Genomic DNA, 25,751 nt, shown 5'->3' on the forward strand with positions numbered 1-25,751 from the left:
GAAAGCATAGTGGCAATCCTACAGGACCACTTAAACCCCACACCGCTGCTGGTAGCAGAAAGATTTAAGTTTCACAAAAGGAACCAGCATAAAGATGAAAGTAATGCTGAGTATTTAACAGAACTGCGCAAGCTATCGAAACACTGCCAGTTTGGAACGGGACTAGCAGATACTTTAAGGGATAAGTTTGTGTGGGCTTCAAAGTGAAGGAACCCAGAAACGGCTTCTATCAGAAAAGGATCTTACGCTGGACAAGGCTTTCAGCATGGCAGTATCACATGAAGCAGCAGCACGGGGCGCTGCAGAGATACAACGGAGACCGCAAGAATATGGCACAAATGAAGTGTCATATGGAGCAGTGAAGTGTTATCGCTGCGGCAGAACAACACACGACCATAAGGATTGTTGGTTCAAGGACCAAGTGTGCAGGCAGTGTGGAAAAGTAGGACATATAGCAAGAGTCTGCAGGTCAGGAAAGAAAACCAGCAGCAAGAAATCTCCACAGGAGAAGTACAAAAAGGTACATAAGGTGACGGAGAGTAGTTCAGATGAACAGAAAAGTGATACAGACTCCGGAAGCAAGGAGCTGGGTTGTCTGAAACTACATAATGTAATCAAAATGGAGGATCACCAAACTATCTGGGTCACGCTCAAGATAGACGGAGTCCAAGTGAAAATGGAATTGGACACAGGATCAGCCCTAACAGTCATAAACTGAAGGGACTACAAGCGGCTATTCTCACATATATCCTTGAGAGATACAGAGATTGTCTTGAAGACGTACACGGGGCAAAAAGTCTACCCCAAAGGAAAAATAAGGGTGAACGTGATGTACAACAGCAAGGAAACACCAAAAATGGACCTATATGTATTGCCAGATGGAGGACCACCACTACTAGGACGTGAATGGATCCGGAAGATACAGTTAGATTGGCATGCCATACAAGCACTGAGGGTAGATGCCAAAAAGGATGACGACGTCACACCTGGACGACTGTCAAAAATGCTTACTGACGCACAAGAAGTGTTCCAGGAGGGACTCGGAACACTAAAAGGCATAACAGCAACGATCAAAATAGAGGAAAATGCAGGCCCAAAGTTTTTTAAGGCCAGACCGGTGCCTTATACGATCCACCCAGCCGTCGAAGCAGAGCTGGAAGGTTTGGAACGTTCTGGAGTACTGTCCAAAGTGGACTGGAGCGAGTGGGCTACACCCATCGTTCCTGTAATGAAGAGGTCGTTGAGTAATACGCCTGGGGAACCAAAGAAGGTTCGCATCTGTGGGGACTTTAAGGTGACAGTGAACCCAGTCCTTCACACGGTACAATATCCGCTTCCGCGGATTGAAGATATTTTCGTCTCGCTATCTGCAGGAAAACGCTTCACTAAGATTGATCTGGCCCAGGCGTACCTGCAAATGGAGGTAGAAGAAGCCTCGGAACAGTACCTCACGATCAACACTCACAAAGGCCTCTACCAATATGACCGGCTGGTGTTCGGGGTAGCATCAGCTCCGGCTATTTGGCAAAAGGGCAATGGATCAAGCCCTGCAAGAGATTCCAGGGACCCAGTGTTATTTGGACGACATCCTGGTCACGGGCGAAAATGACAGTGATCACCTCGCCAACCTGGAGCAGGTGCTCACTAGATTGAACGAATATGGGCTACGAGCTAATCGCCACAAATGCGAGTTTTTCCAGAAACAGATCTCGTATTGTGGCCACGTTATTGATGAAGCGGGGTTACATAAGTCCCCTGAAAAGATTGAGGCAGTAGTCAAGGCTCCAGCACCGGAAAATGTGTCACAACTGAGGTCGTTCCTCGGGCTGGTGAACTACTACCATAAGTTCTTGCCGAATTTGTCTACAGTACTACACCCACTGAACACCCTACTGCAAACGGGGGTACCATGGAAGTGGAATGACGAATGTAAACGAGCTTTCCAGAAGTGCAAAGAATTGATCAAATCAAAAGAGGTGTTGGCTCATTTCAACCCAGCACTACCAATTCGGTTGGCGTGTGATGCATCACCCTATGGTATTGGAGCGGTGCTGTCGCACAAATTCCCGGACGGCTTGGAGAGGCCAGTAGCCTTTGCGTCTCAGTCACTAACCTCAGCCGAGCATAACTACGCCCAGATTGACAGGGAGGCCCTCAGCCTAGTGTGGGGAGTGAAAAAGTTCAACCACTATCTGCACGGGCAGAAGTTCACCTTGCTGACTGACCACCAACCACCTGTCTCCATCTTTAATCCAAAGAAGGGTGTTCCGGTGATGACTGCGCAACGGCTACAAAGATGGTCCCTTTTTCTAGGGGCGAACCAATATGAAATAGAGTATAAGGGCACGAAACAACATGGAAACGCTGATGGGCTATCACGCCTGCCACTGCCTACTGCGGAGGAAGCACCAGCAGTGGACCCTGTCGAAATATTTTATTCGACTATAATTGAACGCTTGCCAGTAACTAACGCGGATATAGAGAAGGAGACCCGAAATGACCCGACACTGTCTCGGGTATATGATTTGACGGTGAAGGGATGGCCAACACATGGCGACTCACTGTTGCCAGCATTCTCATCCAGAAGAGAGCAGCTGTCAGTATGCCAGGGGACCTTGATGTGTGGATCCCGAGTGGTAATTCCACCCAAGTTAAGGGAGAAAGTGCTCAATGAGCTTCACGAAGGCCATCTGGGAGGGGTGAAAATGAGAAGCCTTGCTAAGGCTTATGTGTGGTGGCCGGGGATCGATCAGCAAATCGAGGACCTGACAAAGAGCTGCTCAGGATGCGAGAAGGTCCAAAATGCACCACCACATGCCCCTCTACACCCATGGGAGTGGCCCTCCTCTCCATGGCAACGGGTGCATATCGATTTTGCTGGTCCATTCATGGACTCAATGTTCTTAATAGCCGTGGATGTGCACTCGAAATGGCCTGAGGTGATCAAAATGTTCTCCACCACCACGGAGAAAACGATTGCAGTCCTACGGACCATATTTGCCAGGAACGACTTGCCAGAGCAGATTTGCTCTGATAACGGACCACAGTTTGTGTCCGAAGAGTTTCGGAAATTTATGAGAAGGAATGGGGTAAGACATTACACATCTGCCCCGTATCATCCAGCCACAAATGGATTGGCTGAGAGGTTCGTACAAACCTTTAAAAAGGCAGTAAGGGCCATGTGTGATGACGAGATTCCACTGCAGCATAAGGTGGACAATTTCCTGTTAGCCTACAGAAATGCGACACATGCAGTTACCAACCAGACCCCGGCCATGATGTTTTTTAACCGAAGGTTGAGATCTCGTCTGGATTTGCTCAGACCAAATGTACGAAGAAATGTTGAGAATAAGCAATTCCAGCACATCAATGAGAAGCCGACAAGGAGCTTCAATGTAGGGCAACCAGTCTTGGCCCGCGACTACCGAACAGAGAAATGGCAATGAGGAACGATATGCACACGGCAGGGGCCACTAATGTACACAGTGGATGTTGGGGAGAACATTGTGAGACGCCATGTCGACCAGATCCTAGCGTCACAGGAACGAGTCAACCCCATGTCTCGTGTACCTGGTGATGAACCCGACATACAGGTAGCATCTACCCCAGAAACAGTAGCATCGGAAGCTGATGAACCAACCGACGACAGGGGGGCAGAATCGCCTCCGCAGCAAGAGCAAGACACTCAGGAAAGGCGCTATCCAGAAAGGATCAGGAAGCCGCCCCAAAGACTGAATTTATAAATGGACTATTTTCAGCTAATGTTGCATGTTAAAAGTGTTAATTGTTAAATGAATGTTATGGTACTGTTAATCTAAAAGGGGAGGAATTATAGTGTATGTACCTTTAAGGGGAGAACTACTTTTTACAGCTCCTGTATACTGTAGTACCGGCAGTGACCACACCTGTATATAAACCCTGAGTAGGGATCTGTACTGTTTAGTTTTAGAGCAACCCTCATCCAGTAAACACCTGTTGATTGTTCCTCTGCAGTCTCTGTCGATTATTTGAAGGACACACTACCTAAAGATTCACGGATTTAACAACAAGGTCACCCCACAATAGCGCCACCTCACATATTTACAGACATAGACACATGATGAACTAGATTTTGCGGCAATTCATTGTCAATAGGCAGAAAGTCTAGCCCTCAAGTTGCTCAAATATTCGGCAATAGGATGGTGGAGAACCAAAACCCTGGAACTGGGAAATTAAATCATGTTGTTTAAGTATCTTTTGATTTGATGAGATATATTCAATAAAACTACAGTACTAGATTTTCACGCATCTAATGCCACAATAAACTGTAATAGGGTACAGGTTCATATAAAGGTACTGAATTAAAAATGTTTGTGCACATTTAGATCACATATCAATTTTCAAAAGCTTGATTTCTAATATACTCAGTATTATCAACTCCACCACCTCATAAATCAAAAGGCAAACTCTTAAAAAATCATGAGATTTGGTATAGAAATTGAGTTGCTGTTTTTTTCCCAACCTGACCCCTCGCTGATCTTCCGTGACCTTTGCTCCCAGACATGCGCTCTTTTCAGCAAATCACTGGTCAGAAAAGGCCATCGAAACCAACAGAGAAAAAGACTTAATACATCACCTGTCACAATGGTTATTCTATTAATGTCAAAGTCAAACCATAGAGTCTATATCTGATGTACCACAGAAAACTGGGGAGTAAAAGCCAGGCATTTTGTAATATATGGGTCTTAGTAAAATCTGAACCCATCCAAACCTGTTTCTACCCCAATCCCAGGAAGCATGCCCAGACATGGCTAAGTGTGAAAAGGTTTCAACATGATCATCGTGCCACATAACATACCTCGGTTACTTTTGATTACATTTAGCAGTAAGTTTTCGGCTATTGCACTTTCCTCTTCAGCTGACGATTCAGTCCAGTACTTGACATGATGGTGTACAGCTTCTTCTCATCATGTTTCTTCCGAGCCAGGTACACTTCATCGAAAGCCCCGCGACTGATGGGTTTGGTGATAGCCAAGTCCTCAATGCTGGGAGCCGCCAGCACATTTATCACCTGTACATCCCTGTACAAGCCAGCAGTAGAAATGTTGCCTTTACATAGGATTACATAGAATTACATAGGATATACGGCACAGAAACAGGCCATTCGATCCAACCAGTCCATGCCAGTGTTTATATTCCACTCGAGCCTCCTCCCGTCTTTCCTCATCTAAATCTATCAGATTAACCCTTTATTCCCTTCTCCCTCATATATTTGTCTAGTCTCCCCATAAATGCATCTATACTATTCACTTCAACCACTCCCTGTGGTAGCGAGTTCCACATTCTCACCACTCTTTGGGTAAAGAAGTTTCTTCTGAATTCCCTATTGAATTTCTTGGTGACTATCTTATATTGATGGCCTCTAGTTATGCTCTTCCCCACAAGTGGAAACATTCTCTCTGTTTCCACTCTATCAAAATTTTTCATAATTTTAAAGACCTCTATCAGCCTTCTTTTTTCAAGAGAAAAGAGACCCAGGGGAAAAATTCGGTTGCTTTGCGCCTCCCGTTAGCGCCCTAAGAGGTAGAGGGGAACGTTTTGCAGTCGGGAAAGGACTGGGGGAGCGCTATTTAAAGGCGGCCGCTTCCTGCCTTTCTTTTGTCGGCGACATTTTTGCACCATGCATTCTGAGAGAGAGAGAGATTTCTGAAGAGATTCAATGCTGTGCGAAGGAGTTTTGGGTACTGAGCAGCATTTTGCAGGTTTATTTTGATTTGACCTTCCTTACATCGATTTAGAAGAGACTATGGGGGCTGCACTCTGAACTCTTTCCCTGGGCCTCTCCATTGTTCTTTCCAGCAGATTTGATGTGCAGATCTCTCCAGGCCGAGATTCAAGGCTGCAATGAGCAGGGTGTGGATGGAGAGCAAGATCGACTCTCCCCTTTAAGAACTGGCCGGCGCCAGTGTGTCTGTGTTCCATTGCTGACTGACATCACATGAGCTTCGCCAGTGCTCTGAGGTAGTGCCTCGCTCCTCGGCGTTAACGCCTCAAGAGAGGTGTGTAGCACCTGATTTAGCGCTCCAATCACCTCCAGGGGAGATAGAAGCCAAGTTTACAGTCGGAGGCGATAATTAGCGCCAGGTGCTAAACTTTGCGCCCGGCTGATAATTGTGCCCCAAACGGGGTGATACCGAATTTCTCCCCCCCCCCAGCCTTTCTTGATATGTTTACCCTTGTAGGAACTGGGGTTCCTAGCCGAAGAATTGAGATCGACTCAGAAAATCAAAAACAATAAAATTTAATGAACAAACGAAGCTGTACAGGAAACTGTAGGATACAATGCAAATAGGTCTGGTCTGCTTGAAAGCCTCTCTGGAACTGCTAGAAGGTTCCGAGCTCAACTGCTAGCAGGTTCCGAGCTCAACTGCCAGCAGGTTCTGAGCTCAACTGCTAGCAGGTTCCGAGCTCTGACGTCATGACGTCATCACGTTCTTCCCGCCGTTAAGAGATCACGTGACGGACGGCATGACGTCATCACGCGGAGTACAGGAAAGAAGCCCTAGTACAGTTAACAGATACATTAAAGGTGCAGCCCCCAGCTGTACTACATTGCTGTAAAAGGAATTATATACAATTGTCCGTAATCCTCTGGTGGTTCTGCCACATGCGCCCCCCCAGAATTGCTTTTAACAGAGAAGGTAAGGCGAGAAGGGGGTCTGACGAGTCTGTCCGACCGACTGCGATACCCCGGCAGCTGGAAAGGAGCGCTAGAAGATGAATTGGCCGTTGGCTGTGGTTGGGATGATGCCGCAGGCGGAGGAGAAGAGGCCGGCTGTGGTCGGACCGGTGAGGCGGGCACTGGCGACTCGGTGGATGACTGTGGCTGTACTGGACCGGCAGTCGACGGTGGACGACCACGACGAGGCGGCTGAGCGGTGACGACTGGTTCGCTCAGATCCAGATGCGTCGGTTTCAACCGGTCGATGGAGATGTGGTCAGGCTTACCGCCGATGTCGACTGTGAAGGACTTGTCACCTGACGAGATGACGCGGAACGGACCTGTGTAAAGCAGTTTGAGCGGGTTTTTGTGAGCATCCTGCCGAATGAACACGTATTCTGCGCTCTTAAGATCCACCGGGACATGGGAGCACTGCAGGTCATGATGCGACGTAGGCACTGGGATGAAATTCCTAGCTGCTTCCTGGTGGCTGACGAGCTGCTGAGCTGGGGACCAGGGTTCCGTGTGAGGAGGAAGAAAATCGCCAGGCACTCTGAGTGGTTGGCCATAAACCAGCTCTGCTGAAGAAGAATGCAGGTCGTCCTTAGGCGCCGTGCGAAGACCTAGCAGCACCCAAGGGAGCCTGTCCACCCAACTAGGCCCACGGAGACTAGCACGCAGTGCGGCTTTAAGGGACCTGTGGAATCTTTCTCACAGTCCGTTCGCCTGTGGATGGTAGGCGGTGGTACGATGAAGCTTGGTGCCCAAACCTTGAGCTACGGCATTCCAAAGCTCAGAGGTAAATTGAGGCCCCCGGTCGGAGGAGATGTCAGCCGGTACCCCGAACCAAGCTACCCACGACAAGATGAAGGCTCTGGAGACGTCTGCCGCTGTGGTGGCAACCAAAGCAATTGCCTCTGGCCACCTGGTGGTGCGGTCTACCATGGTGAGGAGGTGAGTGTACCCGCGAGAGGAAGGGAGAGGACCAACCAGGTCCATGTGCACATGGTCGAATCGACGCTCCGGAACCGGAAAAGTGGCAACTGGGGCCTTAACATGGCGTTGTATCTTGGACTTCTGGCAACTCACGCAGGTATTGGTCCAGTCATGGACGTCGAGATGCATGCCCTTCCAGATGAATTTCTTTGCCATGAGTCGTTGTGACACTCTCATGCCAGGGTGTGACAACCCGTGGATAGTGTCGAAAATTCTCCTGCGCCATTCGACTGGAACGATTGGACGTGGGACGTCCATCGAGATGTCACACAGGAGTGTGGTCCCTGCGGCCTGGAAACTGACATCAGCCACTTGTAAGCTGGAAGGTGCGGTCCGGTATGCCTGCACTTCAGGGTCTGCCTTCTGTTCTTTTGCCAAACCAACATAGTTGACTCCCAGGTGTACTGCGTGGAGCTGGGCGCCGGAGAGACAATCTGCCACCAGGTTGTCTTTGCCTGAGACATGTTTTATGTCGGTTGTAAATTCAGATATGTACGTAAGATGACGTTGTTGCCGTGCTGACCATGGTTCCGCTGTCTTGGCCATCGCAAAAGTAAGTGGCTTGTGGCCTACAAAAGCTGTGAATGGGCGTCCTTCCAGTAGGAAGCGAAAATGGCGGATGGCCAGAAACAATGCCAACAACTCCCTATCAAAAGTACTATACTTGCGTTCGTTCTTCCGCAATTGGCAGGTGAAGAAAGCCAGTGGTTGCCATGTGCCGTCGACCCACTGCTCCTGTACTGCCCCGATGGCATAATCAGATGCGTCGGTGGTAAGGGCAATGGTTGCGCCCGGAAGGGGATGTGCCAACATGGTCACAGCAGCCAAAGCGTTCTTAGTGTCGAGGAAAGCCTGGTCCATCTGGGGTGTCCAATCGATCGGGTCTTTGCCCGATTTACCTCTGAGGGCCTCGTACAAAGATTGCATCAACAATGCCGCCTTGGGGACGAACCGATGATAAAAATTGACCATTCCCAGAAATTCCTGGAGGGCCCTGACGGTCTGAGGAAGAGGGAACGAGGTGACTGCTTTCACCTTCGTGGCCAGTGGGACGGCGCCTTCTGAGGTGATTCTGTGTCCCAGGAAATCAATGCTGTGCAACCCAAACTGGCATTGGCCGGGTTGATAATAAGGCCATGTTGGCTGAGACGAGAAAAAAGGGTACGCAAGTGCGTAATGTGTTCTTTTGTGCTGTTACTGGCAATAAGGATGTCGTCTAGGTAGACGAAGATGAACGGCAGATCGTGCAACACGGAATCCATGAGACGTTGGAAGGCTTGTGCTGCATTCTTCAGCCCAAACGGCATATGAAGGAACTCAAAGAGCCCAAAAGGTGTGATGACGGCAGTTTTGGGGACGTCCTGAGGATGCACGGGCACTTGATGATAGCCTCGGACGAGGTCTACTTTGGAAAAGATGGAATTCCCTGCCAGATGGGCTGAAAAATCCTGAATGTGAGGAATTGGGTACCGATCTGGTGTGGTAGCCTCATTCAGGCGTCTGTAGTCGCCGTATGGTCGCCATCCGCCGCCCGGCTTAGGAACAATGTGTAATGGCGAGGACCAAGGACTATTCGAACGTCGAATAATACCCAGGCGTTCCATTGTATGGAACTCCGCCTTGGCGGCCGCGAGTTTGCCTGGTTCCAGCCTTCGAGCTCTCGCATAAACGGGGGATCCTGTCATGGTAATGTGGTGTGCCACACCGTGCCTCGCGACTGAAGAAGAAAATGTGGGCCTGGTGAGCTCAGGGAACTCACTGAGAAGACGAGAGAACTCATTTGGAGATGGGACTGCACAGGCAACTGACCAAGACATCGCGGTGCTTCGGTGGCAGGGGACCGAATGAAAAGTGGAGGCACCGATTAGCCGGCAGTGTCGGACGTCGACGAGAAACCCGTTTGCGCAGAAGAAATCTGCCCCCAGGATGGCCTGTGAGACTTTCGCCGTGATGAACTCCCAAACAAAATGTTGGCCGCCAAAACTCAATTGGACCCTACGCTTTCCGAACGTGTGAATGACCACACCATTGGCTGCCTCGAGGGGGGGACCTTGACCGCCGGATTGAAGATCTAGCTTCGACGCTGGTAGGATACTGCACTGGGAGCCAGTATCACAGAGAAAACGTCGCCCTGACAGGGAGTCTGTAATGCATAGGAGTTTCCCTGTGGACCCGACGGCCATCGCAACTCCAGCGCGTCCCTTAGGCCTTTATTGATCTTCTCAGAAACCGCTGCTTTGAGGTAGGTTTTTTTTTTGGTGAGAAACTGCAGGGTGGACGACAATTTCTGGCCTTCACGCCGAAACGAGCGTGGTATGCACACCAGCCTGCAGGAGGAGGAGTCGGATTCGCTCTTGTGGGGGATGGGCGCCTCGTGGCTGCACAACATGGCTGTGTGCAGCAGCATATTTTATCCGCCTCTGCGGCGAGTTAAGCATAGTTTTGGCACCTCGTGGCTGCACAAGATTGTTGTGAGACGGTGAATATTTTATCCGCTTCCGCGGCGAGTTCAGCACAATCCGTGATTGCGGAATTGGCCAAGGCCGTCTGTATTGGCTCTGGTAGTTGACAGAGAAACAGCTCGCGGAACAGAAAACATTGCGATTCCGAGCCCAAAAGCGTGAGCATTTGGCTCATGAGCTCTGAGGGTTTTGAGTCCCCAAGGCCGGGCATGGAGATAAGTCTGCGAGCGTGTTCCGACTTGGACAGACCGAAAATCTGCAGTAAACGTGCTTTTAAAGCTTCGTACTTGCCATCGTTCGGTGGACTCTCGAGGAGGCTGACGACCCGCGAGGCCGTGGCGCTGTCGAGGGCGGAGACCATGTAATAATAACGGGTCAAATCCGCTGCTACTCCCCGGATTGCAAGTTGGGCTTCCGCCTGGAAAAATCACGCGGCCGGTTGTTGCTCCCAAAATTGCGGCAGTTTGAGGGTGACGGCGTTCGTGTCCATGATGTAATTTCAACGAAAATTGTTCGAAGAAATCGGGGTCACCAATATAGGAACTGGGGTTCCTAGCCGAAGAATTGAGATCGATTCAGAAAATCAAAAACAATAAAATTTAATGAACAAACGAAGCTGTACAGGAAACTGTAGGATACAATGCAAATAGGTCTGGTCTGCTTGAAAGCCTCTCTGGAACTGCTAGAAGGTTCCGAGCTCAACTGCTAGCAGGTTCCGAGCTCAACTGCTAGCAGGTTCCGAGCTTCTGTAGTGTATGTAACCTGTACCACCTTAAGAGACTACCTTAAGGTGATGAACTACTTTCTGATGGCTCCTGTATATTGTAGTACCGGTGGTGACCACACCGGTATATAAACTCTGTGGAGCAGTTTGTATTTCAGTTCAGCCCTGACCCTCAATTACTAAAGACCTGTTTAAGTATTCTGTTGTCTGTGTCCAGTTATTCAGCATAACTACATTTGGAAAACACAGACTCAACAGTGGCGACGAGTCTGATCGTACCTAGCGGCAGTTTTGCATCCAAGGAAGCTTCGTCCTCAGAACGGGCGTCAAAAAGGGGCATCCGCCTCATCATCCTGCTGAGCACCGCATCGCACGGGAGGCATCGAGAACCCGGTTTGGATTTGCTGGCCACGAAGTCCACCATCAGCAACAGGCAGTGATCATCCCTTCTACGACAGCGGCGGGTAAGCCCGATCTAGCGACACGGAGAGAAAGTCGGCCGAGTTGTCAGTGGGAGAAGGGGAGGGAAACCAAAGAAAAGGGCGGAGAACACGACCGCAGCCGGTGAAAAGGGCTGGACTGCAATCGGGCAGAGACGCGCAGCAGCCAGAAAAGCGTTAATGTCCACGAGGACCGCGGGAGCGGCGGGGAACAAGAGCAGCAGCGTCGGGGGAAATAAGGACCGCTGGGAGGCGAGAACGGCAACAGCGCGGTAATCGCCATTTTAGTCGGTGGGGGAAGAAGATAAGCGCGGGAAAAGCCGCCAAGCGCGGGAAGCCGCCATTTTGGAAAAATAAATAAAATAAAGGAAACTCAACAAGATGCCAAAAACGGGTAACATCACTGCTTTTGATAGCGATGTAGAAGATTGGGCCACTTATGTGAAACGCGTTGAAGTTTACTGTACAGCGAATGAGGTACCGGCGGATAAGAAAGCACTAACCATATTAAACTCGATGGGTGCGAAGACGTACGGGTTATTAAGGCACCTTGTAACACCAGATAAACCGGTAGGAAAGAGTTTCGCTGAGATTGTTACTATCCTGCAAGAGCATTTAAACCCCACGCCGCTGCTGATAGCAGAACGATTTAAATTTTACAAAAGAATTCAGCTCAAAGAGGAAAGCAACGCTGAATTCTTAATCGAACTGCGCAAGTTATCAAAGTACTGTCAGTTCGGTACAGGACTAGCAGACGCTCTGAGAGATAAGTTCGTGTGTGGGCTACTAAAGGAAGGAACCCAGAAGCGACTGCTAGAGGAAAAGGATCTTACGCTGGACAAAGCTTTCAGCATTGCAGCATCGCACGAGGCAGCAGCACGAGGCATTGCGGAAATGCAGCAAAGGCCATCGGAATTCAGCACCAATGAAATGGCATTGGGTGCAGCAAAGTGTTATCGTTGCGGAAGGACAACGCATGATCAGAACCAGTGCTGGTTCAAAGATAAAGAATGCAGGAAATGTGGCAGACTTGGTCACATAGCGAAAGTATGCCGGTCAGGAAAGAAGACCAGTGACAAAAAGTCGCCGCAGGAGAAGTACAAGAAAGTACACAAGGTGACAGAGAACAGTTCGGATGAACAAAAGACGGATTCAGACTCCAGCAGTAAGGAACTGGGTTGTCTAAAAATACATAATGTGGGTAACACAGCAGACCACCAAACTATCTGGGTCATGCTTCGGATAGCAGGAGTCCAAGTGAAGATTGAATTGGACACTGGATCGGCATTGACGGTCATGAATAAGCAAGAGTACAAAAGGTTATTCTCACACATTCCCCTGAGGGATACGGAGATTGTATTGAAAACATACACGGGGCAAAGAGTATACCCCATCGGAAAGATAAAGGTAAAGGTGGTCTACAATGGTAAAGAAAGTCAGGGAATGGACTTGTATGTGTTACCTGAGGGAGGTCCACCACTACTGGGACGGGAATGGATCCGGAGAATAAATATGGACTGGCATTCCTTACAAGCACTAACTGTAGATTCCTGTAAAGAGGATGATGTCAAACCTAAACGACTGTCCAAAATATTGGACGATGCTAAGGAGGTGTTCCAACAGGGACTGGGAACACTGAAAGGAATTACGGCAAACATCAAGGTTGAAGAACATGCAAACCCAAAATTTTTCAAAGCCACACCGGTACCTTATGCGATACGACCTGCTGTGGAAGCAGAGCTGGAAGGGCTAGAACATTCAGGAGTACTGTCAAAGGTGGACTGGAGCGAATGGGCCACGCCCATTGTTCCCGTCATGAAGCGTTCGTTGAGCAACAAGCCGGGGGAACCCGGGAAGGTTCGCATCTGTGGCGATTTCAAGATCACTGTTAATCCGGTTCTTCACACGGTGCAATATCCGCTTCTGCGGATTGAGGATATCTTCGCTTCGCTGTCTGGCGGGAAACACTTCACCAAGATAGACCTGGCGCAGGCGTACTTACAGATGGAAGTTGATGAAGCGTCACGCCAGTATCTCACGATCAACACACATAAGGGCTTATATCGGTATAATAGACTGGTTTTTGGAGTGGCATCGGCTCCAGCGATTTGGCAAAGGGCCATGGAGCAGGTATTACAGGGAATTCCAGGCACACAATGCTACCTGGACGACATTCTGATTACAGGAGATGATGATAAGGAACACCTCGCGAATTTGGAGCAGGTGCTCACCAGATTGAAAGAATATGGACTCAGAGTTAATCGCCAGAAATGTGAGTTCTTTCAGAAGTGAATCTCGTACTGCGGTCACGTCATTGACCAGGAGGGGCTTCATAAGTCACCTGACAAGATCGAAGCTGTTGTGAAAGCTCCCGCTCCGGAAAATGTATCCCAGTTGAGGTCGTTCCTTGGGTTGATTAGCTATTACCACAAGTTTCTTCCAAATTTATCCACGGTGTTACACCCGCTGAACACTCTTTTGCAAATGGGAGTACCATGGAAGTGGAGCGAGGACTGTAAGCGGGCTTTTCAAAAAAGCAAGGCACTGATCACCTCTAAGGAAGTGTTGGCTCACTTTAACCCAACGCTGCCTATTCGTTTAGCTTGTGATGCTTCTCCATATGGTATCGGGGCAGTGCTCTCACATAAGTTGCCAAATGGCTTGGAAAGGCCAGTCGCGTTCGCATCCAGATCATTGACCTCCGCTGAGCGCAACTATGCTCAGATAGATAGGGAGGCTCTCAGCCTCGTGTGGGGAGTTAAGAAATTTAACCATTACCTGCAAGGCCAAAGGTTTACGCTGCTGACAGATCATCAGCCGTTGGTTTCCATCTTTAACCCTAAGAAGGGTGTTCCGGTTATGACGGCGCAGAGGCTTCAGAGATGGTCCCTTTTCCTAGGGGCACATCAATATGATATTGAATTCAAAGGTACAAAGCAACATGGTAATGCTGATGGGCTGTCGCGCCTGCCACTACCTACAGCGGAAGAGGCACCGGCAGTTGACCCTGTCGAGATATTTCACTCGACCATCATCGAATGCTTACCAGTCACCAATGCGAGTATTGAGAGAGAGACCAGAAACGACCCAACACTGTCTCGGGTCTACGATTTGACAGTGAAGGGATGGCCAACACATGGTGAACCACTGTTACCGGCATTCTCAGCCAGACGAGAGCAGCTGTCCGTCTGTCAAGGAACATTGATGTATGGAACAAGGGTGATTATTCCTCCTAAATTAAGGGAGAGAGTTCTGAAGGAACTGCATGAAGGTCATCTGGGGGGAGTCAAGATGAAAGGCCTTGCTAGGGCTTATGTGTGGTGGCCAGGTATCGACAAACAAATAGAGGATCTGACTAAAAGCTGCTCAGGGTGCCAAAAAGTTCAAAATGCACCTCCAATTGCACCGCTGCATCCGTGGGAATGGCTTTCAACCCCATGGCAACGTGTGCATATCGACTTTGCAGGTCCATTCGTGGATTCCATGTTTTTGATAGCGGTAGATGCACATTCTAAATGGCCAGAAGTGATTAAGATGTCGACCACTACCGCTGAAAAGACGATCGCAGTTCTAAGAACCATATTTGCAAGGAATGGGCTGCCGGAACAAATATGTTCAGACAACGGACCACAGTTCGTGTCAGAAGAATTCCAGAAATTCATGAAGAAGAATGGGGTGAAACACTATACATCTGCCCCATATCATCCGGCTACAAATGGGTTGGCCGAGAGATTTGTACAAACGTTCAAAAAGGCGATAAAGGCCATGAGCGAAGACCATATTCCACTACAACACAAGGTGGACAATTTCCTGATGGCATATCGAAACGCCACACATGCAGTGACAAATCAAAGCCCTGCCATAATGTTCTATAACAGGAGGTTGCGGTCCCGATTGGATTTGTTAAAACCCAATGTGCGTAGGGAAGTCGAAAACAAACAATTCCAGCACGTAAATAACAAGGGCACTCGGAGTTTCGAAATAGGACAACCAGTGTTGGCCAGGGACTATAGGAATGATAAATGGCAATCCGGAACAATTCGTGCCCGACAAGGACCCTTGATGTACATGGTAGACGTTGGTAAGAACGTAATACGACGTCATGCTGACCAACTTGTGGAATCGAGAACAAGGGTCGACCCCATGTCTACGGCAGAGACACCAGTTGAAGAAGTTATTGAGCCTGTAGCATCTACCTCAGACTCGAACGTACATGATGATGTTCAATCCATAAGAGATCAAATGGATGAGTCACCCCAGCAACAAGAACCAGAGACCCCTGAAAGGCGTTATCCGGCCCGGATCAGGAGGCCTCCTCAGAGACTGAATCTTTGAACAGTTTTGTATGAAAGTTGTATATATGTTATCCATGTTATGTTTAAATTGGGGTGTACACTGTTAAGCTAAAAGGGGAGGAATTGTAGTGTATGTAACCTGTACCACCTTAAGAGACTACCTTAAGGTGGTGAACTACTTTCTGATGGCTCCTGTATATTGTAGTACCGGTGGTGACCACACCGGTATATAAACTCTGTGGAGCAGTTTGTATTTCAGTTCAGCCCTGACCCTCAATTACTAAAGACCTGTTTAAGTATTCTGTTGTCTGTGTCCAGTTATTCAGCATAACTACATTTGGAAAACACAGACTCAACAACTTCCCTACTTTTCAATTCTATCCCTCTAGAAATAAACACTAGTGCTTGGTTTGTATTTTTAGTGGCCCTGCTAACCTGTGGCACAACTTTTATTGATTTGTGTATTTGTACTCTGAGATTCCTCTGTTCCTCTACCCCGCCTAGACTCGCACCCTCCAAGTGATAAGTGACCTCCTTATTCTTCCTACCAAAATGTAATACCTCACATTTCTCTGTGTTGAACTTCATTTGCCAATTATTTGCCCATTCTGCAAGTTTATTAATGTCTTCCTGTAATTTGTTGCAGTCCTCCTCAGTATTGACTATCCTCCCACAATTTGGTATCGTCCGCAAATTTAGAAATTGTGTTTTTGATTCCAAAGTCTAAATCGTTAATGTAAATTGTGAATAGCAGTGATCCCGGCACTGATCCCTGTGGAACACCACTGCCCACCTTCTGCCACTGTGAATAGCTACCCTTTACTCCCACTCTCTGCTTTCTGTCCTGAAGCCAGCTAGCTATCCATTCTGCTACTTGTCCCCTGACTCCATATTCTCTGACCTTGTTCATCAGTCTATTATGGGGTACCTTATAAAAGGCCTTTTGAATATCCAGAAAAATTACACCTACTGCATTACTCTAGTCTACTCTCTCTGTTACCTCTTCAAAAAATTCAATAAGGTGCTGATGGGCCTTCAATAACCACAAAACTAGAAGTTATAGACTTAAACAAGTTGGCTTTTAATCACTAAGATCAGAGCTAACATCTCAACACGCCGACTGGTTCACAGGAATGAGTCATACAGATCCTGGGATCTTTATGTAAGAGAAGTCAGGGGCGGAGCCAAGAGCCAAGACCTGGAACCTCCCAGGTTAGTCGGGAAAGAGGAAGTGAAACTATACACAGTAGGGGAGGGTAATATACATGAGTGCAAAACTAATACAGGACCAAGACAAACAGATTTCATTACATTCACCCCTTCTATAGATTTAGTCCATCGGGGTGATGTTTCTTAAAAGTTGGTATAAGTGAGTCTGTCAGGAGGTTTTGCAGTTCTCAGTGATCGGCGCAAAGCCGGTTGGGGTGCCTCTAGGGGAGTGGATTCTGGTTCCTCCGCTGTCCGGGCCTCCGCAGTGTCTTCCAGGTTATCTGCAGTGTCCTCCAGGTTAAAGTTGGGTATTGATACCTCTGGGCGTCCTGTCTCTTTGTAGTGTAGGTCTTCATCGGGTAGTCTCCCATCGTTCTCTCCGCTCCCCGAGGGAGCGAGGTCTTTTATGGAAACAGTGTCCTCTCGCCCGTCAGAGTATTCGATATAGGCGTACTGAGGGTTTGCATGGAGGAGCTGTACCTTTTCCACAAGGGGGTCCGTTTTATGGCCTCTCACGTGCTTCCGCAATAGTACTGTCCCCGGAGACGTCAGCCACGCGGGTAGAGATATGCCCGAGGTGGATTTCCGGGGGAAAACGAACATCTTTTCGTGACGGGTAGCGTTAGTGGCAGTACATAACAGAGACCTTATGGAGTGGAGCACGTCTGGGAGGACTTCCTGCCAGCGGGAGGTCGGAAGGCCTTTTGACTTTAAGGCTAACGTGACAGCCTTCCAAACAGTAGCATTCTCCCTTTCCACTTGCCCATTACCCCGGGGGTTGTAGCTAGTGGTTCTGCTAGTGGCTATCCCCTTTGAGAGCAAGAACTGGCGCAGCTCGTCACTCATGAATGACGTCCCCCGATCGCTGTGTATGTAGTTCGGCATGCCAAACATGCAGAATAGATTACAGAGACACTTGATGACCGTGGCACTGGTCATGTCTGGGCAGGGAATAGCGAAGGGGAAGCGGGAATATTCATCAATGATATTGAGGAAGTATACGTTACGGTCGGCAGAGGGAAGGGGTCCCTTGAAGTCCAGACTTAGGCGCTCAAATGGCCGTGTGGCTTTGATAAGGTGTGCACGGTCAGACCTGTAGAAACGAGGCTTGCATTCCGCACAGATGCGGCAGGCTCTGGTCATTGCCCTGACCTCCTCGATGGAGTGGGGCAGATTGCGGGACTTTATAAAATGGTATAGTCGGGTGACCCCTGGGTGACAGAGGTCGTTGTGGAGACCCTGTAATTTGTCCGTATGAATGCTGGCACACATTCCCCGCGATAGGGCGTCTGGGGGTTCATTAAGGGCTCCCGGCCTGTACATAATATCATAGTCGAACGTGGATAGTTCGATCCTCCACCTGAGTATTTTGTCATTCTTGATTTTCCCCCTTTGTTTGTTATTAAACATGAAAGCCACCGACCGCTGGTCGGTGAGCAGGGTGAAACGTTTGCCGGCTAGGTAGTGTCTTCAGTGCCGCACTGCCTCCACTATAGCCTGTGCCTCCTTCTCGACAGAAGAGTGCCTGATTTCAGGTCCCTGAAGGGTTCGGGAGAACAAGGCCACAGGTCTCCCAGCCTGATTGAGGGTCGCAGCTAAGGCAAAGTCTGACGCATCGCTTTCGTCTTGAAAGGGAATGCATTCATCCACTGCACACACTGCAGCCCTTTCAATGTCCTGTTTAATACTGGTGAAAGCCTCCCGAGCTTCAGCTGATAGTGGGAAGGACGTCGATTTAATGAGGGGTCGGGCCTTATCAGAGTAATTGGGCACCCATTGGGCATAATACGAAAAAAATCCCAGACACCTTTTTAAAGCTTTGGGATTGTGTGGCAGGGGCAGTTCCTTTAGGGGGCGTAATCGGTCAGGGTCCGGTCCAATTACCCCATCTTCCACCACACAGCCGAGGATACAGAGATGGGTTGTGTTGAAGACACATTTGTCTTCGTTGTAGGTTAGATTCAGCTTTAGGGCAGTTTTTAAAAATCTCGCAAGATTTAGATCGTGGTCTTGCTGGTTGTGCCTGCAGATAGTGACATTGTCCAGATAGGGGTAGGTAACTTGTAGTTTATTCTCATCAACCATGCGGTCCATCTCACGTTGGAAGACCGAGACCCCATTTGTTACCACGAAGGGCACTCTGAGAAAATGGTAGAGGCGCCCGTTCGCCTTGAAGGCGGTGTATGGGCAGTCCTCCGTTCTAATGGGGAGCTGGTGATACGCGGATTTGAGGTCGATAGTCGAGAAGACGTAACCAGTCCAAAGATGTGCGGGTTAGGTTGATTGGCTATGATAAATTGACCCTTAGTGTTAGGGGGATTAAATACGTGGGGTTACGGGGATAGGGTGGGATTTGTGTTGGTGTAGGGGTTATGGGGATCGGGGGGGATATGTGTCGGTGCAGGCTCGATGGGCCGAAATGGCCTCTATCTGCACTGTGGGGTTTCTGTGATTCTGTGAAGACTCGGTATTGCACAATCTGGTTGACCATTTCTGATATGCGGGGTAAAGGGTAGGCGTCCAGCTGGGTATAAATATTAACAGTCTGGCTGTAGTCAATTACCATCCGTTTCTTTTCGCTATTTTTAACTATGACTACTTGGGCACGCCACGGGCTGGTACTGCATTCAATAATGCCTTCCCGCAGGAGTCTGTCCACTTCCGCCTTGATAAAGTGTCTGTCTTCCAGACTGTAGCATCTACTTTTGGTCGCTATGGGCCTACAGTTCGGAGCGAGATTAGCGAATAAAGAGGGCGGGCTGATTTTTAAGGTTGATAGGCCACAGACTGTGAGTGGCGGCTGGGACCCGCCATATGCTAGCGTGACACTTTCATGGTGGCACTGGAAGTCCAGGCCCAAGATTACATTAACACAGAGTTCTGGCATCACGAGGAGTTTAAAATCCTTGTAGTCCGTGCCTTTTACAGTCAGTGTTACCACACAGTAGCCCAAAATGTCCGAAGTGTGGGGCTTAGCAGCCATAGCAATTCTGCTCCGTGTAGGGGTTACCGTTAATGAGTGCCGCCGTACCAGGCTAGGGTGGATAAAACTCTCGGTACTTCCACAGTCAATTAAACATTTCGTTAAATTCCCGTTTACCTGTATGGCCATCATGGATTTTGTCAACGGGTGTGGCCTGGATTGATCCACCGTGATCGAAGCCACTGTTGGGCCCTGGGCGGCCGTTGAGTCGGGAAAAGATGGCGGATCCCAAGATGGCGTCCCGCATGGCACGCACGAGGCGGTGACGGAGTTGGAAATCGGATTCCCCCTGCAGACTTTGCTAAAATGCCCCTTTTTCTTACATTTGAAGCATGTAGCGTCCTTCGCTGGGCATCGTTGTCTGGGGTGCTTGGCCTGGCCGCAGAAGTAGCATTTCGGGCCTCGAGACATTGCCGCTGTAGTAGGACTCCTGGGTGAACTTCTGTGTGGGGACTCCGGCGGCGTAGAGCTGGTCTGAGACCTGGATGGGGAAGATGGCTGATTCCAAGATGGCGGCCCCCTCGGCGCGCACGAGGCGGTGAGGGCCGCATGGCCGGAAGAATAAGAGTCAGAGTTTTTCTGGGCCACGTCCAGCGATCGCGCAGTGGCCACTGCCTTTTTTAAGTCCAGGACCTCCTTCTCCAGCAGTCTCTGCCGGATATAATTCGATTTGAGGCCCGTGATGAAGGAATCGCGGACCAATTCGTCAGAGTACGCGTTGGCCGTCACAGCCTTGCAGTTACAGTCCCGGACCAGGTCCTTTAGGCCCTGTAAGAAATCGTCCATTGATTCCTCTGGTCGCTGCCTGCGTGTAGCCAGCAGATGTCTGGCGTACACTTCGTTTACCGGCCTCTGGTATTGGGCCTTCAGGATAGTGATGGCCTCCATGTAAGAGGTGGCGTCCCGGATGAACGAATAAATCCGATGACTTATGCGAGTAGTCAGTAGACTCAGTTTATCTACCTCGCTAGCGGATGAGGCCCCCGCGAAGAGTTCGAAGCATTTGAGCCAGTGTCCAAATTGATTTGATGCTTCAGCAGAATGTGAATCCAAGTCCAGACGCTCTGGTTTTAGGAGTCGATCCATTTTATTCTTTAGTGATTAAAATTGATGGGCCTTCAATAACCACAAAACTAGAAGTTATAGACTTAAACAAGTTGGCTTTTAATCACTAAGATCAGAGCTAACATCTCAACACGCCGACTGGTTCACAGGAATGAGTCATACAGATCCTGGGATCTTTATGTAAGAGAAGTCAGGGGCGGAGCCAAGAGCCAAGACCTGGAACCTCCCAGGTTAGTCAGGAAAGAGGAAGTGAAATTATACACAGTGGGGGAGGGTAATATACATGAGTGCAAAACGAATACAGGATCAAGACAAACAGATTTCATTACAGGTGCTTTACTCTGAACCTCCATGTTCCAATTTGAACTCAGAAACCATTCCTTCCAATTCCAATGGAAGACACGGACTATGCCGCTTGAACATTGATACATGCCTTGCAACCGGCCGCACGTTCACTTTTCAGAAGGTGACTTAGTGATTTAACAAGATGTCGAACTGGAATAATATCCATTTCGGGGATGGTTGTTTTTTTTGTTTTGTTTTTGTACTAGTTTTTGAACTGACTTTTTTTTTAAATCTCTTTGATCCGTGCATTTTGACAAATGTGAGCAGGCACCGATGAAGCTGCACTAATGGTCCTAGAAGCACGGTGCATTCGCGACCTGGAGCTGTGCCACAGGTTGTAATCACAGATTTATTTATTCTTTAATGCTGCTAATTATTTTTTATCAATTATTTTAGTTTTGTTACTTAACTGGTTTATCTAGTTTTAGTTACTAATTTAATAACGTAAAGTTATAGCAATTTACAGTTGCTTAGCTAGCTTAGTGAGTAAAAAAAAACTAATACTCACCAACCAATCACCTACCTGCTGTTCTGTGATGCCACTCCTCGATTTTTTTGCTCTCTCTCCTCCGCTCTTTATTCCCCTGGCTCCGCTCCGTCCCGGACCAGGTCTGCTCTCACCACTGCTCTATGGGGATCGGGCGGGAAACTCAACTTTCCCGCCCGATCCCCATATCCCTTGATTCCCTTAGAGTTCAAAAAATCTATCAATCTCAGCCTTGAATATACTCAACAACTGAGCATCCACAGCCCTCTGGGGTAGAGAATTCCAAAGCTTCGCAACCCTCTGAGTGAAGAAAATTCTCCTCATCTCAGTCCTAAATAGCCAACCTCTTATCCTGAGACTATGCCCCCTAGTTCTAGACTCTGTAATAAAGGGAAGTAGCCTCTCAATCTACCCTGCCAATCCCCCTCAGAATCTTATATGTTTCAATGAGATCACCTCTCATTCTTCTAAATGCCAGAGAGTATCGGCCCATTCTAGAAACATAGAAACATAGAAACATAGAAGATAGGAGCAGGAGTAGGCCATTCGGCCCCTCGAGTCTGCTCCGCCATTCAATGCGATCATGGCTGATCATCCAAATTCAGTACCCGGTCCCTGCTTTCTCCCCATACCCCTTGATCCCTTTAGCCTTAAGAAATATATCCAACTCCTTCTTGAATATATTTAATGTATTGGCCTCTACTGCCTTCTGTGGTAGAGAATTCCACAGGTTCACCACTCCCTAGGTGAAGAAATTCCTCCTCATTTCTGTCCTAAATGGCCTACCCCTTATCCTTAGACTGTGACCCCTGGTTCTGGACTCCCCGCCATCGGGAACATCCTTCCTGCATCTAGTCTGTCCAGCCCTGTCAGAATTTTATAAGTTTCAATGAGATCCCCTCTCATTCTTCTAAACTCCAGCGAGTACAAGCCCGATCGTTGTCTGATAACACTCCTGTGAAGTATTATTACGTTAAAGGCGCTATATAAATGCAAGTTGTAGTTGTGTTTCTTCCAATGGCATTGGAAAATAGAAGCCTAGGCAAATGTTGCCTCAGACACGGGACAGCAATATGGCCACTCCACAGTGTGGGCGCACCGATGCTGGTAAAGGTAATATGACCGCACAAAAAACTTTTGCCACACTCATCACATTTGAACAATTTCTCGCCGGTATGGGTTTCCTAGTGGAGGAAGAGGTGGGAGGTCTGCTTAAGTGCCTTCCTGCACACAGTGCATTAATAGTGACATTCTCCAGACCAGGGTTTGGTACTTCAAATGGTGGGACGAGGATATAAACGCTTTGCCGCAGTCAGGACATTCATAAGGGCACTTTCCCATGTGAAGCCTCTGATGCAGTACAAGTCCAGATGACTGCATGAATGCTTCATCACAGACCATGCAGCAATACAGCTTCTCAGCGGACATGCTGCTGAAGGTACGAGGAGCGGGTGAAGAGCTTGCCACAATCTCGAATGGCCGCTCGCCTGTGTGTATCTGCCGGTGCCTCAGGAGGACTGCAGGAACATCTTCCTGCGTGCGGCAAAGAAGAACATTCTATAGCATCTTTCATGACCTCAGGACATCCCAAAGCGCTTCACAGCCAATGAGATACTTTTGAAGCGTAGTCACTGTTGTAATGTAGGAAATGCGGCTGCCAATTTGCATTCAGCAAGGTCCCGCAAACAGCAATGAGATTAATGACCAGATAATCTGTTTTAGTGATGTTGGTTGAGGAATAAATATTGGCCAGGACACCTGGGAGAACTCTCTTGCTCTTCTTCGAATAATGCCATGGAAACTCTTACGTCCACCTGAGAAGGCAGACGGTGCCTCAGTTTAATGTCTCATCTGAAAGACAGCACCTCCGACAACGCTCTCTCGGTACTGCGCTAGAGTGTCAGCCTGGATCGTGTGTTCAAGTCTCTGGAGTGGGACTTGAATCCACGATCTTTTGACTCAAAGGCGAGAGCGTTAGCACTGAGCCAGAGCTGGCACCGTTGGTACCGTCTCTCTCCGGTGTGTGAGCGCCGATGCCGCACAAGGTGAGAATGTGAAATGAGTGGCATAGCACAGACCGCGCAGTAGTATGGCGCTCACCAGTGTGGGTACACTTGTGCAAGATGAGCCCCGATGACCGTGCAAAGGATTTCTCACAGAAGACACAGATGGTTTCTCACGTGTGACTGTGACGTGCCAGGTTCGAAGACTGCGCAAATGTCTTTGCGCATTACTCGCGGCGGAACGGCCTGCCGGCTATATGCATGCAGTGGTGCAGCTGCAGGTCTGAGGGTTGGGCAAATGATCTTCCACACTCTGAGCATTTAAGAGGGTTTTTGAATAAGGAATCTGCTAGCTCGCCAACAAGCTCATATACATTGGGAGCACTCAGGTATCTGATATAATTCCAAGATCAATCCCAATTATTTCAATCCCAATGAGAGATTATATCTATCAGGAAAGGCTGAACAGGCTGGGGCTCTTTTCTCTGGAAAAGAGAAGGGTGAGAGGTGACCTGACAGAGGTTATAAAATTATGAAGGGGTTTGATAGGGTTGATGTAGAGAAGATGTTTCCACTTGTAGGGAATACAAAAATATAAGAAAGTCGCTAATAAAGTCAATAAGAAATTCAGGAGAAACTTCTTTACCCAGAGTGGTGAGAATGTGGAACTTGCTACCACGTGGAATGGTTGAGATGACTAGGGGAAGCTAGATAAGTATATGAGGGAGAACGGAATAGAAGGATATGTTGATAAGGCGAGATAAAGTAGGGTGGGAGGAGGCTCGTGTGGAGCATAAACACTGGCATGGATCACTTGAGCCAAATGGCCTGTTTCTGTACTGTAAATTCTGTGTAATTCTATATAATTAGACAACAGATGCTATGGGCCTCACCCAAAAAGAGGGATTAATGGGGATCAGGGACAGTCATTCAGCTATCCATCCGCTTGGATTTGTCACATCTTTGTTTCTTCCTCACCAAGAGAGACATATACAAAAAATATAGTAGCAACCAAATTATAATAATAAATTATAAATATGAAGAAGGGTTCGACCCAAAACGTCAACTCAAATTTCTCTCCACGGATGTTGCCTGACCTGCTGAGTTTTTCCAGCATTTTCTGTTGTTATTTATAATAAGGTGGCCCTTTGCTAGCACACTTAACACATTGTTGGTGAACCTTTCCTTCGTGTTCCAATTTTTCCCTTCCTCTCCTAAAGAGTGTGACTCACACCGAGGTACAATTCCACATGGACCAGCCCACCAGTGCCTCAGCCCAAAAGTCTGCTCTTCAAGTGTTGGAAGTTATTTGAGCATGGGGAGCACCACTGCTGAGTCTATCCTGTCTTTACCCAATGTTCACAAACATTACATTCTAGGAGAGATCACCTGACAGTGATCTTGTGCTTCCTAACCTGGGGACATTGAGGCCAACCCTGGTGCAGCACCACTGCATCGGCAAAGATTAGGTAACTGGGCACAGAAGGGTCTTGGGGCATTCCTGGTGTATCACACCATGTGGGGTATTGGTCCATTGCGTCACCAGTCCTCTTCTAATAATAAAATCTTGTAAAACAACAGCCTTTGTCTTAAACATTTCCAGAGAGAGAGAGTTTAGAAGGAGGGTGTGATAATTATGCGTCTTCTCAGTATAAAGTATGTGTCTATACTTAATGCAATAATGACGAGACAGCTTGGAAGATTCAACGTAGGTCTTTACTTAATACCAACAGGCGGGAAACTGAGGGGAGATCAGTACCCACAGTACTATTTATACCCCTATGGCCAGGAGTGGTACTACGGTATCACTATGCCCTACAAAGTAGTGCTGCCCTGGCCATAGGTTTAAAGTAACATACCTATTACATACACAACATTCCTCCCCTTTTAATTAAAATGTACCCGTGCAATTAAGTCAATAGATGCCCCATAACTAGGGCTAATAACATTTGGTAACCCAATATACATAACATATTTACATCAAGAGTTGTCTACTTATATATAAGAAGTCACACAACACCAGGTTATAGTCCAACAGCTTT

Source organism: Somniosus microcephalus, chromosome 4, assembly GCF_052327205.1.
Source record: "Somniosus microcephalus isolate GS21.2 chromosome 4, FLI_Smic_1.0, whole genome shotgun sequence".
NCBI classification, from domain to species: Eukaryota; Metazoa; Chordata; class Chondrichthyes; order Squaliformes; family Somniosidae; genus Somniosus; species Somniosus microcephalus.